Genomic DNA, 12,455 nt, shown 5'->3' with positions numbered 1-12,455 from the left:
ATATGTACCTATGTTATTTGAAGACACCTTTAATAATCGGGAACGGAAAGAGAGAGAGAGTTTGGAATATGAACGGCCGGAACGAGCTAGCATGGTGATCAATAGTAAAATTTTCCCCATATGTTAAGAGGCTCTGCAGTTACACAACTAGTACTAAATGAAATAAAATATGAATTGTCTCGTTCAACTAAAGTTCTTACAATTGAAGGAACAAAATTCATATAAAACTTTTTAAATACAAAATAAATATAAAATCTGCAGCCGACGGTAATACATATTCATCTCCAACCGAAGGATTAATATAAAATATATCGCTACTAAGTTATTCCGGGAAGTTGTCGAGCCCGTTATTTTATTGAAAAAAGTACCGTTCAAATTGGGCATTGTTGGCAATTGGGAATTTCAGCTTAAGTGGGATCAACCACAATAAATGTATGACAGACAAAATTTTGCTACAATATTGTAGGTTTTCGTTGAAACTCATTACGTATTTAAGCGTGTGTGAGTTTTCTTATTTGTGAATACGTAATTTTGTTAGGCTAACACATATTCTGGTATTAAATAATTTCGGTTTCGTTCACTTGGAATTTGTTAAACAATTTGTTGGTTTTCCTCTTTCTGCTTTTAGAGTTTATGCTAATTAGTTTTTGAAGAAAAAATATTTAATGATCGTTTCTCGTAAAAGGACTTTTGAACTTGTTCCACGTTGCAATATTTGGTACAAATTGCAATAGTTGATATTCAGACTTTTGGTCAACTAATCTTGGTATGTATCGGTAAATTTTACAGCGGAATCAATTGATTAACCCTTAGAAGCCTGATTTTTCAAATTAAATTAAAAAAAATATAGGTGTATTCTGTGCAGGAGCTAGATAATTGGAAAAATAATAAAAAAAATCATAGTATGTATTTCATATACATATTTCGAAAAAAAAAACTGGTATCAATTTTGATACTTCAGGCATTAGACTTTTTTTTTTATTTCAATGTAAACAACACTATGCAATAATATTATAAATCAGCCTAACATTTAAAAAAAAAACGAATTACAAGTATACATTCGGTTTGAAAGTTCGGTATCAAAATTGATACTCGAGGTATTTAAGGGTTAACTTTTCCAGACCTGAAATGTATCAAAGATTGTATTTATCGGTACCACACAAATTTGCCAATGTGAAACGAATTTGCAAAAATAAATGTCCATCCATCAAATAAATGTCCGTACCAAAGTCGATAACTCAGATTTTTATTAGAAAATGTTAAAGCAGCGACAGAAAAAACATTATTTGTGAATATTTCATCCGTGCATTTACCACGGTTCATCATAATTATACAGATTGGTGACCATAGTCGCATGGTTAGACAGAACTTAATTAAACAATAGAGTTGTATTTATACTATTTGGTTACCGAACCATACAAACTCCTTTGCAAAAAACTAAATAGAAATCTAAAATACTTCAAACTAAACATTTAAACACTTTTTCTTTGAAAGTTCAAATGTAAATCGTTTTAATCACTGACAAACAGAATCAAAGCGACAAAGTTATTTATTTCCGTGAGTTCACTACATTTATAATGCAAACTTGTGACTTCACCTTCTTTGTCACACTGTATTCCTTAAATCCATTCGTTGAGGTATAAGCGTTTAGCGGTTTGGTATAAGTCTGTTAGAATGATCGCGAATTTAGTTTGTTTCATTGTTATTGTTTCAATACTGCTGAATATTTGGGTCTTTGCTAATATCCATGTTACACGTATGCAATTTCGGTGTCCAATGTGTGAATATTATTATGTTAGTTACTATTAGTTTTATTAGTTAGTAAATTTCAGATTATCTTTTTATTTTAGCCACGGATTATGCGACGTTTCAATAGGTGCAAAAAAAATAAGTTTTTCGGTTTTATTGTCCTGTAACAGACAAATCTTTGCATGATTTAAAAACTTAGTCGATTAAGTGGTAACACAGACGTTTTTCTTCTACGGATATTTGTAAAGTAAAAGGTGTCCCATGGTGTATATAATATGTATGTATCCTTCATCCATCATCATCATTATCATCAGCCCATATTTGTCCACTTCTGCAAATAATTCCCAATTGTTTCCATTTACATGTTTTGTATTTCGACATTTCAAATATCTTTAACATTTTTATATTACTCTCCTCTCACTTTTAACTTAAACATACATAGACTCAGCACCAGTTTAAATTGCTTTTTCAGGCACAGCGCTTCTATTGACCAGCCGACAATACAACTGGCCTTAGATTTAAATTTCCTTTACCAATTCACTAAAGGTACTTCATAAATGAGCTGAGATTACCAGCTTCGGTATTACGAGTTGAAACATCTTTAACTTTCAGACTTGACTTAGTTTTAACATTCGAGAATATTTTAAGAGGTTCAGCATTCAGACTAGAAACGACTTATTTATATTTAAGTAGGCAAGAGGTTTGATGGCAAAGGAAAATTTTAGGCACCTGTAAATTATTTAGCCTCTAAAAAGTTTGTATTTAAATTAAACACTTTTGAGACAAACAAAGAGGATTTAATCGTTTTGTTAATTTTAGTGGAACTTTATAGTTTTTCAATTAATTTAGAAGCTTGTTTCAAAAGCATTTTATAACTATGTTAAGAATAGGTATTAAAATAAAATTTGGAACACATTTTTGTATCAAAACCTAGTACATCAAATAATAATATTTATTACCATTTATGCTTCATTTAGATCCCTCTCAATTCGTTTAACTTTGTCTGCAATTGCCTATTCACATACTAAAAAAAAACAATACCATAACATAATTAGAGTCGGTTTATATCACAGCTGTTTCGATATCTATGCACGCGTATACCACAAAAAAGTCCCAAAAACCCAAAAAAAAAACCATTTAATCGCGAACCTAAGCACCAAACATTCTCAATCCATTATATTCCACAAGGGTTAAAACTCAAAACTTTATGAAACCCAACCCGGTCCAAATGGCACAAGTTTAAAATGCTTCCTAAAACGTAGGGTCGTCGACCCCCATTCGCAGGTGTGCGGTGAACGCGATTCATGGAGGAAATTTCTTTCGCGACACAGAAAGAAACCCGCCCCTTACTATTTGTTCCGTTCCGTATATTTCTGTCTACGTGTTTGCCGTGAGATTGTGTTATTTTTAGTTTTCTTGGCTATTTTCTTCGTCATTTTTTTGATGTCATCGTTTCGATGTGTGTTTGTTTTAGAAGTTATCTTTGTCGTGTCGTTTTTGGTAATCAATTGGTGATTCATTCTATTGAGTCCCATGTCATTTATGTTGTCGCTACCAAAATCTTATGAGCAACACTAAAATAGTACAAAATTATGCCTAAAAAAACGTAAGTTACAAATCACTCAAACAAGTATCCATTTTAAAGCAACATAAACTTTCAATTCAAAGCTATAAAATGAAAAGACGAAAAGAATTCTCAACAACTCAGTAATCCAACTCCACACGCTAGAGATTTAGATAATTCTCACAAAATTACGGGCCGGCTACAATAGTAGATGCTGGCAGCCGTGTGCACTTGAAACTTAATGTTTGTGAGCTCAGGAGATGTTTATTCTCACTGAAAAGAACCTAGATGTACTGGGTACACACTATAAAAATGTATTATTTTCTCCTTTACCCTGACATTTTACTCCGAACTGGGTTGCTGACTGGGTTTGCTCCGTAAGTGGATAGCTGTATCCATTGCTATATAAGATGCAGTGTTTATTATACATTGCACTTACCAAAATTGTCTGTGATATTGAAAATATTGAAATATTTTTATAGTTTTGTATAAGAAACAAGCGAATGTATACGGCGAATCGTTTTAAACAATTTGAGTTGAATTACGGACTTGCTATTATCCAAAACATAAATCAAGATATAAAAGTTAGATATTTGGTCAGACAAATAAATCACAAACAAGAAATAAAAGACAAACTTGTATGGATTTAACAAAAGCATTCGACAACTTGAGCCTCCTAAAAACCTCAGTATCTACTACAGAAACTTAAAAAAATAATAAGAAAATGATCATTAAATCTTATAAGAACAACCAACATCAAAAGCAGAGTCTATAACGTCTGCGTTAACAAGTTACCCCATACATCGAGTACTAACATAACGATACCCAAATTCAATTGTAACAAATTGAACATGAACTCAACATACAAACTTGGCGAATTACAAATCGATTAACCACCAATTAAGCGGCAGACGGTAGCTCTTCACAGCACCGTGGTCGGATTGTGGTTGGAGTGAATGCGGTCCCTGTGGTTCAATTAAGAGTGTCTATATAACTGAAAATCGATTCATTTAAATCGAATCCTAGAGCCGACACGCAGTAATTTGTCTTCAAGTGTCTTGTTAAGTTCGGATTTCTTGTGTGTTCCAGTTTTAGTGTTGTCTTTAAATTGTTAGGGTTGTTGGGATCGATTTTGATTGTACGATTGAACGCCTCTCTATGAACTCGTGTTGAAACGTTCACGTGTTGTATTAGGTTCAGTTAATTTTCTTTCATATTAAGTGATGAAATCGGATTTTAAGACCACATTTTACCATTTAATACAAGTGTACAAATCACACGATATTTTAGTAGAAATGTAAACTTCTTTTTAACCATAATACTTTTATGTTATGTCTCATTATTTTCTGTCGGTCATCTTATGTCGTAGTCGTCCTCTTCTGACGAGTTATATATTTATATATTTTGTTCAATGTTCTAATATGTGTTTTGTTTTTCTTTGTCACCAGTTCATTAACCACTTCTCACAAAAATCATCAACAAAACACAATCAAGCCACAACACCCTATCAATATCTAAGTAAAATGTAATTAAACAGAGTTAACAACGAATCTAGGATATAAACGGCTTTGGTAAGGAATTTTAAATTTAAAACGAGATTATCCGGCTAATCGGATTACTTGCATCCGTGATGGACAGTTTCATCATACATTGCTGTTCGTATATAGCTGTTCGTTTGTTTGAGTTCCTTATCAGCTATAAGCTTCAATGGCATGTAAATTTTTAATAGTTTTTAATCCTGACTGTACATGAGTCGTGGTGCTGTGGTTGTGGTGTTACTTGTGTAGAGAAAGGTATGTGTTTTGCGATAATTATAATTACAATTAAGACTTCATTTCAATTTCATAAACTATATAAAATTATAAATTAATAAACTATTGTACTAAATGCTTTAGGTATAACAGTTTAAAATGATGATTAAGAAAATACAATTTTATTTTGACACTATGAGTTGACTTAAATAAAAAATGTGAATAAAGAAGTTTACATTTCTATTAAAATGTTGTGTCCTTTGTACACTTGCAACTACATAAATCGTAAAAATATATAAAAACAGTACTAAAACAGATAAAAATATTAACATCAACTTTCAAGTCTAGCCAAGATTACGAACTTTAACAACTAAAATAAGCCAAAAAAAAACTTCTAAAATACTACAGAAGTCTTCTAAATATACATCCACGTACTATTCGAATTTCTCGAACCTTTTCCGCTTTGGGGACAAAACCTCCCCGTGACCACGTTTTATTTCGGACTACTTACAACTTCTTAGGAGTTTTCACGAAACGAAACGTTTTCACTGAGTGCTACGAGATGGTTTCACGGTGTCTTTTAATTTTGTTTGTTACAACGACTTGTAATAGAGTCGTAAAAACGAAAAAAAAAACTAAATACTAAGAAAATATAGGTACATGAAATACATTTTGTTTCTTATTACCTTTTTGTATTAAATCATTTATTGTCATAGTAGGATTTCTTTTAAATGTCTTTTTACTTGAGAAGAAAGAGCTTATTGTTGAGGCACCTGTTTTCTGGGGTAGGCTGTACCTCTTGAACTATGATGGACTTTCGAAATTTTCGAAAATAATGTATTCATTGTATATCACTTCAACCCCATTTTTTTGTCATTTTATTGTTTTGTTCTTCTTCAGCCCATATGTAGGGAACCCTCAGTTTCGCAAGTCCGAATCACACTTAACCGGTTTCATTTAACAACAAAATCACATACATAGAAGCCTGATTATCTACTACATTCCATTCTTGGACAGTCCTTTGAACATGGTTGTGAGCTAATAGTAATTAAAAATACTTATTTGTATACCTTATTATAATCTTGCCTTCTTCGTAGCTAACTTTCTTAAATAATAATATATTAATCCTTGCTTTATTTATTTTAGCTTACAAAACAATATTTATACGATATTCCTAGCACATCATTTTATTTAAAAGGCTACGCTTCGGTGTAATATCTGCTTTCTCTGAGCTAGATAGGGTTGCCACTTAGTAGATCTTGCGGATTACGTTAAAACTATTAAACCAGTAAATTAATTATTTGATATTGTATGTAAATGCTTGACCTATTGTTAATTGGTTTATTGTAAAGTAAGTAATAAATTATTATTACGCAAACATCTTGATTATACAATGTGTTGAATTGACTGATGAATTTAAAGCGAGCAGTGCACGAAATTGACGGCAACTGTTTTTAAAACGTGAACAGATTTAATTATATTTGCATATAAGAAAAAAAAACAGTACAGCATCGGTCATTCCCACTAACTACAAATTAAAAAAAAGAAATATTTAAAATTATATTGTACCGTTTGCCAACCCTAGAGCCCTGCCCCGTCTTTTCGCACGCAACACCATCACTCTGCCCCTCGCAGCAAACTTTAATATAGTTTGTAAAACTATTTGAGATATTCTACATAAAAACATATTACTTATCCCACCAGAACGTATTCTGAATATTTCTGAAGTTTCTATTCAATTGTTCAGAGGTTCCATTGTTAATATTGAATGTGGCAATATTAAGTTATTGTGTTCAGGACTTTTTGGGTAGTTCAATTTAAGTATGTTTTTGAGTTGTGTTTTATTATAAACCTTTTTTTGATAGACGTGTTGGAAAAGATTCCATTTTTTTATTATTCTTAGTAGGTAGAACTTGGATGTGATGTTAGTCTAAAATATTCCAAAAATATTTTTCTGTTACTTGAATGTTTGTGAAATTACTTAATGCGAAAGTCGAATTTTAAAAAAAACCCTAGCTTATGTATCCTGTGATAACTAAAATCACAATATAATAAGTTCCACCAATAATTATTTTGACATAAGTAATTAAACACACACACCACTGATAGCTTTGCAATTAATTGCCTAATATGTTTTCACCGTTCGTGTGTTGAATGGGAATCATCATCGGCCTAGCCTTTTCCCAACTATTTTGGGGTCGGCTACCAGTCCAACCGGTTAAGGCTAAGTACCAGTGTTTTACAAGGAGCGACTGCCTATCTGACCTCCTAAACCCAGTTACCTGGGCAACACGATACCCCTTGGTTAGACTGGCTGTCAGACTTTTTCAGCTTCTGACTATCTGTAACGACTGTCAAAGATGTAGGAATAACAGCCGGGACCCACAATTTAACGTGCCTTCCGAAACACGGAGGAACTCGTTATGACAAAGATGGTCACCCATCCACGGACCAACCGCGTCAAGCATAGCTTAACCCATGATCGAATCACTTATGCGGTTATAGCTTAGCCACGAGCTCCCCGTGTGTTGAATGGGAATAATTTCAATAATTGTTTTTACCTATCATAATTACATATTGTTCAATTTTCATTTATTTTGGAAAGAAAATCGTTATTAATATTCGGGATGACGTTGACGTTTTGGTCATTCAGAAAATAATTTTTTTTTAGAACGACCTGCGTTATGCAAATTTAATCCTTGTGTCGCTGGGGATTACAAAAACATTCAATTCACATGCACAAACAAGACACTCAGATTCACAGACAATCATTTTTGGGTCACGCAAAAGCTGGTTCTACGCGGGTATCGAAACCGCGACACGTCGTGCTCTGTGGGTTTGGCGTGGTGACCCCTACTACTCGGCTTTCGAGTTTTGTTTATTTTAAATCAAGATATAAGTATTGATAACCTTTTTTTTATCCAAACGCGTGTTAAGAATCATAATGTATGATCGTAATCGAGAATCGTAGGTAATGTGTGAAACTATTATTATACCTTTCTACTTATCATCTCAAAGTCGTCGAATAAATGTATTAAAACAAACGTTTTTTCTTTTCTTGCAAAAATAAATAAATTTTAAACAAAATTTAAAAATAAAATAAACAGCTTAAAACATGTTAACTTATTCTCTTACTTTGAAGAAGAAGTCTTATAGTTAACATTTTTGTTCGTTTAATATTTTGTTTCATAATATCAACGATACCATAAGCCGCTTATGTATTTCTTGATACTTGCTATCAGTATTTTTTAGGGTTCCCTGCGCTCGGAGTCCATTGTACGCGGCCTTGTTTCACCAATTCCTGGAATTCTGTTTGAGAGGATGCAAGTTTTGGAATTAAAATAGAAGTTCGTTGCATAAAGGAATTATTATAGTGTACTCATCTGGTGTTTTGTTTTTTGTTTGATCCTCAAAGAACGCACCCAATTTTCCAATATTGTGTGCATTTTAGATATTAACATTACAGCTTTCGTCGAAGGGTTTCGTGTCGTAACGGATTATCGCCGTTTCGACCAATGGGTTTACGGGAACAGAGAGTGCACATGTATTGGTACAGACGCTTGTAAACTATAATATATCCCGTGCAGCGAGCCGGTAGTGACATTAGCTGAAGTCGCCGAAAACAGTTTAAGAAAAATGTTTTTATAAACAAACGATTTTCATTACTTAATTGCAGAAACTATTTGTACGAAACCCTTGGTGTCTCAAGACTTAGTCGTACTTGACCGGTCCTCACATAATTAAATAAGTATTATTAAAATATTTTTATTATTCAAAACATTTTATACCGTAAAAATATTTAAGTTAATCTCAATTAAAATGTTTAACAGCCTTTAATTCTACTTAATTTAAGTAACATTAAGGATCTCGCTCATTTCTCGCTTAGTCAACTCAGTTGCCTACGAAAAGCGTTCACGCAGTTGCCAAGTACAGTCAACGAAATTGAAATATAAATTGGTTTTGGAAAATTTTCAATCGCAAAATATACTTCTGAGCACTTTTATGATAATAAATTACCTGTCATTGTCAATGTACGCGTCCTGATATACTCGTACTTCTGGCAAAGTATGGAAGATGTATCGAAATCGAAAGAGGTTAAATGTCTTCCTTAATTCGAATTTTGTTCTATATTGATAACGCTATTTTGTTTTTTTGGTAAATCAAAGTGATAGGATTTCAGCGCAAGTGCCGATGATGATTTTTTTTCAAATAATTATAATTCACATTATATTCATTTTTTAATATAAGATGTTTGATGTAAAAGTTATGTAACAGCCATGCAATCGACACAAATTGTTTCATCCATTTTTTTAGTACACGTTTTTTACTTCTCCTAACTGTCACTTACACGTTTTGGTTACACTGCCAAATGAAATATTAAAAGTGTATCTAAATCTGGAACATACCTGTCAAGGTTTATGTCATTTAACAAAATATTACGTCCATGAAATATGAGATACATAAAACTACAAAAAGGACAAAGCAAAATAAACGTCAATATCCGTTGATACTATTAAAGCAAAACCCAATAAATAAAACATGGAATGAAATCTAGAACAGTTTATACAACGAAAGTCTCTAACCAAAATGTTCCTGTGCAAAATGCCGAAAAATAATATTATTTACAATTTGCTCACACATTTTTGCATCCATTTTTACTTTAAAAAAAGTTATAATATCATGGAGTATGCACCGCGCGCGTAATCTAATTTCCATCGTATCTTTTTAGGGTACCGCATAGAAATAATTGATGTAACTCTTCATCGAACATAATAAATGTTGCAATAACAGATAATTTCAATTGTTAGCTTCTGTCAATTGAAAGGTAATATATGTTTTTTTTTTAATGAGTTGTTTTGATTATGAGAAGCGATACTTTTTTAATGCTGTGATTGTTTTTTGATATTTCGTGTAAAGTTTGAAAAAATGAATGTATTTTTTTTATTAATATGCTAGAACAAAATAAAACCTGTCGAATATGAACAAAGGCTTAACACTGCAAAGTACATTGCAAACATTTTCATGCAAAGTTTTAATGTTTGTTTAGTATTTAGGGGCGCAAAACACTGAGATTAAAACGAGTGGTGGTATTCTACGTCGGTGATCAAAGGACACTAATGAGTCGCCTTTGATCGTTTCTGGAAAAACTCTAATTGCTACCATAGTAAAAAATGTTTAGTACAAGCAAAAATGAACCTTAAGTACTATAGGTAGATGGAAGGGTAATTAAAATAAAAGGGCTAGGTCTCAAAAGTTCAAAAACAATAAACACTTTCACTCCTTTTCTGAAAAAGATTCATAAACATTTTATTAAGTTCAAAGAGAGAAAATATAAATAGAAAAGTCAAATATTCAATTATTTAAAATGAAAATCTCGATGGCAAGCACCATCGAGTTGGAAACGAAAATTTCTCTTTTGAAAATAAGTTTAGAGAAATTTTTGTTTCTATAAGTGGTGAAAGTAAAGTTTGGAGGGAAAGTTTCAAGCAGAGTCGGGGCCAAACAGGGATATTAAAAACACAAATTTAAGTTAAATCTTTCTGATAAAAACTTGAAAGGTTTTTTAATAATTCTTTTGTGTTTGGAAGTTAGATGAAACGTTTTTTTTTAATATTTTTTTTTGTAGTTTAGACTTTAAGTATTTAATTATGGAAATGTATTAATCAAAGATATTGGAGATTTCAATTTGAATAGAAAAAAAATAACTAAATAAAGAAAAATCAACATTTAAAAATACTTAATTTATGTACAGCTAGATCTAGTTTGCTTGTCCTATCAATCAAACGCCCAAAACGGTTTAACTGACCACAGTAAAAACCAGCACTCGTAGAGATTTTTTGAATAGATTTTTAAATTATGACCTAAAACCAAAAGCTCTATAAAAGTCTAAACCGAATCCAAAAGTCAGATACATAAAAAGAAAATACGGAACCTTTAATCCTAGCTTCAAACATTCGCCATATTTTTTTATTTTCACGCGACTGGAGCACCGCGCGAAAAGGTTTTTTACAATGCCATTGCGCGCTTGTCTGTTGTTCTGTACGAAGATTGCATTCACTGCAACGTTTATAAAAGCTTACACGAAAAAGCGCCTTTTACGGTCGACATGTACATTTTTTTTATTGCCAATGTCCCCGTAATTCTTTTTCTGAGTTAATTGTTTTGGGTATTTCGGCTTTATTTTTATGATAATTAAGGTATATGGAAGCAGGTGCTGAAATAATAAGCTTTCGTAGATGTTTTCATTTAATTTTGGTATGGGGTGGACGCCTCGTGAGATGACCGTAGCTTATAATAACGGCTCCATAGCTTGAGATTCTAGGTATAGGTGAAATAGCAAAAGACATTAAATACAAGTTTTAAAGTACATAGAAGTCGTGGAAAAAGGATGGAGAGATCAGGAAAATACACTTTCCTCTCGTCTAATGCATATTTATATTTCAATGTATAAAGAAAAACCTATTTTATCTATCTTCTGACAAAGAACTCTCCCTCTCACTCCTTTTCAATAACAATAATTCTTCTGCTTTCTAAATTTAGCAAACACACATTTAGACATTCTAGCAGTCTAGACATAGATTTATGCGTACTAGCATAGGCATGAACAGAAAAGGAAAGAGAGAAGAGTTGGGAAGTATTCGGCATTCGTGTAAGGGAGAAGGAAAAATAGCCTGATACAAAAATACAGCATTGATATAATTAAATTTATCCGGAGCGCATAACTGCCAGTAGGCGTTATTTACGACTTTTTATTTCCGATTTACTAAGAGATTTCTGTTCAGTATTTGTTAATGTATGTTTGTCGGTTCATTTGATAATTTTTGTTAGATTATCGTTTTGGGGTTGGCTTAGTGTCATTAGACTCTAGAAAATTCATGTTTTCAGAAATGAGTGTGAGGAAAAACATAAACGCAGCAAGTGTTTGTTTGTGTCGTCTTTAATTTTTTTTGCCTTAAGATAACGATTGAAGGAAAGTACTATAAATTTAAATATCTTTTTATGAAACTATATCCGTTTTTATAAAGTCCGAAGTACTTAAGAACATCACTAAACTATCCATAACGAGACTCATCAAGAAACATCGCATTAAAAAAAATATTTCACAAAAATATACAATCGAGGGAATTCAAAAACAAAAGCTCATACTTGTAATATCGCGCAATCAGCACCTGCCGGTTATTGCCATTCCGATAGGTCCCAATACCAACGTAATACGATTTCATTAATGAATTTAACACCTACAAAAATGCTCGTAGTAATGATTCGGCGATTTCTCCCCTCCAACAAAAGGCGAAATCGCAAAGGGGAAAAAGAAAAGAATTGAAAACAATTACGTCGGAGTAAGTTTCCCTTGATAACGATGCAAGACTTTGTCAAGAAAAGGACGTTTA

Source organism: Trichoplusia ni, chromosome 5 (genome assembly GCF_003590095.1).
Source record: "Trichoplusia ni isolate ovarian cell line Hi5 chromosome 5, tn1, whole genome shotgun sequence".
In the NCBI taxonomy this organism is placed as follows: Eukaryota; Metazoa; Arthropoda; class Insecta; order Lepidoptera; family Noctuidae; genus Trichoplusia; species Trichoplusia ni.
The sequence above is the reverse complement of the archived record's forward strand: the minus strand, read 5'-3'. Positions refer to the sequence as shown.